Source organism: Pinus tabuliformis, chromosome 7 (assembly GCF_031772625.1).
Source record: "Pinus tabuliformis cultivar Carrire ecotype Pingquan chromosome 7, CPIR1, whole genome shotgun sequence".
NCBI classification, from domain to species: Eukaryota; Viridiplantae; Streptophyta; class Pinopsida; order Pinales; family Pinaceae; genus Pinus; species Pinus tabuliformis.
Window position 1 is genome coordinate 1,660,567,744 of NC_142293.1, and position 3,581 is coordinate 1,660,571,324.

General features: G+C 33.5%; 1 pseudogene; it reads left to right on the forward strand.

Moving 5' to 3' along the window:
* Window positions 1-530: 530 nt before the first annotated feature.
* On the forward strand, window positions 531-1,127 carry LOC149254828 (glutathione S-transferase U26-like; annotated as a pseudogene).
* Window positions 1,128-3,581: the final 2,454 nt, after the last annotated feature.

The following is a 3,581-nucleotide window of genomic DNA, read 5'->3' on the forward strand; positions in this document are numbered from 1 at the left end:
TAATTATAAATAATTATTAATTGGATCATAGAGATTTATTTTTTATATAATATTTATAAAATATTTTGATAGTAATGATATGAAAGGGTTGAAACTTATTTTAAAGGTAGTTATGCTTTTTGTTTTTTTTTTTTAATTTAATAAAAAAAATGCTCAATTTCCACATGTTTTGTTTTCATTTGGTCACTTGAGGTTGGTTTGGTCTTCAATAAAGTCAATTTATTTGTGTCTTATTAAGGTGATTCCAAGAAAAATCCATGATATGTAGATCAATTGGTTTGTGTGGGGTTTAGCCCCACCTGGTCATGAGTTCAAATCTCATGGGGAGGGATTGAAAAGGGGAGCCATCTTAGGGGAATTAAACTATCCGAAGGGGCATCTAACCTCAACCAAGCTTCTTACAATCCTCATGATAGCATCTCATTGGTGGGAAGATCATTCTTCCATCCAACATTATAGATATTTTTTACTCTTTAACATAAAAACATTAAATTTGAAGTGGTGGAAGAAAACCTACACACTAGAAGTGACATTCTCCTATGTATAAACTGCAAGTCGTTGTGCTCATCCACAATGGAAGAATCGTCTTGCAGTCGTTGCTGATACTGGAGTACATCAAGGAAACTTGGCTACCCGTTGACACTATGCATTGACTTTTCCATGGTCTGCTTATGACAAGTCACTCACTCGATTCTGGGCAAACTTCGCCAACAAGAAGTTCACCCTCTGCCCCCTCTTTTACTTTGTTTTCTTTATGTTCACCATTATCATGCTTCCCTTTATTTCTATTTACTTGTGTTTGTATGTGAGAAATTCATAGAGACAAGACTCAAGCTAAAGAGGTTTTGGGAAAAGGATGCCATAACTGGAAAGAAATAGTAGAGCATTTTATAACCCTGGAGGAGGGGATGAGGACTATCAGATCGAAGGGGGCTTTTTCTTGGGTGAGAAGATGAATCTGGGAGATGTGGCTCTTTCACCAATGGTTGGGGGAGCTAAAGTTCGCTCGGTCATAGTAGTGCAACCATATGCACGAATGGTTGAACACTATGCCAAAGGATCCCAACGTCATAGCCTCCCTTCCTACAATAAATTTTATGTTCGAATACACTTCAAACTTCCATTGATTTATTGAAGAGCATTATCCTAGTGGATTTTTAGCATAAATACCATCTATTATGGCTATTTTAAATACACTAAATTGTAAATTCTTGCACATTGTAGTTTCAAGTTGTGGTAATAATAATGTAGTGTGTGAGGTAGCTATCACAATTTGTTGTGATGCTTCATCACACAATAAAATTTATAATCTCATTTTTATTATTGCAATGATTTCATAAAGCATAGTTAGGAACATATGAATCAATTATGGGCTTTAATAATGCCTTGGCAATAATATTTTCGATTTGGATGTGACATTGCTCATAGTTGTAGGATGGATTCAAACCCAACAACTTTGAAATGGGTGATAGTGTGTATTATGAATAATTTTTATTTAATTTTGTAGTAAATTTGCAATGATTGTTTGAATCTAGTTAGATGTTCATGTTTAAATTTTATAATGGGAGAAAATTATTGTTTCAATGTATTAGAGTTCCAATGCATTCTTCTAGAGAGTGTTTCTTTCTAATAGGTATGGGTTGTAACCACATAGGTGTCATTATCATTCCAATCGTAATTAGTTGTTATAGTTATTTGTTGTACATAGCCCATTACTATAAATATGAGATTCTATCATGTCTCTGGACATGGATTGTATCCTATAAATCTCTCTTCAAGAGAGTTTGAATAATTTTGTTTTGATTCTATTTTTTCTAATTTGGTACCAAAGTAGACTCCCTTGCAAGAGGGCCTAACAGAATGATATCTCATGGATAATGTGTCTGAGTAGCTTAGGTGAATAAAATAAATTGTTTTTGAGAGCTATGTGTTTGCAATAGAGTGTTTGTCCACCAAATTTTTGTGTTTGTTGTTGTAAGTTGATTTGTTGAGGTGAAATCTACATGAGAAGTTTTTGGATCTAGATCTATGTTAAGGGGATCTCCCTGGTGTAAGAAAAACCAATTTTCATGGCTAAATATTAGATTTGCATGGGGAGAAAGACATTCAATTCATTGTAATTGTTTATCCTCCATGTCAAAAGATCTATTGGTTTGATCCATTTGAGCACAATTCATTTGAGAACAATCTATGTGAGAGTTTGGAGAGACATGTGTGGATGTATATTCATGTGGTGAAGCTCCTTGCAAATAGAAGAAGGCCTCGATTACTGAATTTTCATGTTGATGCTGAGGAAAAGGGAATGTGAAGAGTGATCCACTAGGTTAGCAAGATCTTCAAAGAGGGATTATGTATCCCTCAATATCTAGGATTCGTGAGATTTCCATGGTGGTAGTTGCAACGATTGTTAGAGAAGCACTGACATAGGATCTTGCAGAGGGATATCGAGAGATAGATGCTAGAGAGCTTTGGAATATGTTAAAGGAAGAGAACCCGTGTGAAAAAAATGTGTCATCAACTTTTGGTTAAAGGATGGATCAAAATACTCCACTGCAGAACAAAACATCATTTCCTAAGCCACATCCATAATGACTAGATTCTCATGAGTGAATTCACTTGTCTAGATCTAGAAGGGAGGGAGTCAACCATCTCATTCATATATGGCCCTATATTCAGAGGAGAGATGAGATATGAAAGAGAAAAACTCTCTAGGTATTGCATCCATGTACCCATGAGAAAAATACATAGGGAAAATTTTTTCAACTAATTTAAGACACGATGAGATTCTTGTACTTTCCACCCTTCTCAATGTGGACACTGAAGCTTGGTGTTGGAGGTGACTACATATCTTTTAAGGAGAATTTGACTACATAATTTACAAATAAAGGCATGCAATTTATTTTTTCAAAAATGGTTTCATAAACAGACGGTGATATTAATGGATTGTTAACAACATCATGGGAAAATAAAATGAGGAGAGAAAAATGAGGAGGTTGAGATAACAGTCATAATTTTGTTAATAAAATATTGTAAAAAATTATGTCATGGCATAGTTTTCAAAGGTTTATCAATAAATGTTATATTATTGGTCTCATTCACATAAGTGCTTGAATTTTTTTGTATATTCTAATTAAAGTGCAACGAAAATCATGGTGATGAGATGGGTTTATATTTTTGGCATATGATATCTATAATAGAATCGTGTCAATCTTTGTGATGTCGTAAAACATTTTGAAGGCTTGTTGTACCCAATTTGAATGGGAAAATAAAATGAGGAGAGAAAAATGAGGAGGTTGAGATAATGCTCATAATTTTGTTAATAGAATCTTGTAAAAATTTATGTCATGGTGTAGTTTTCAAAGATTGATCAATAAATGGTATATTATTTGGCTCATTCACATAAGTGTATGGTTTTTTTTTTTTGTTTTTATATATATATTCTAGTTGAAGTGTAATGAAAATCATGGTGATGAGATGGGTTTATATTTTGAGCATATGATATCTATAATAGAATCGTGTCAATCTTTGTGATGTTGTAAAACATTTTGAATGCTTGTTGTACCCAATTTGAAATGATTTGT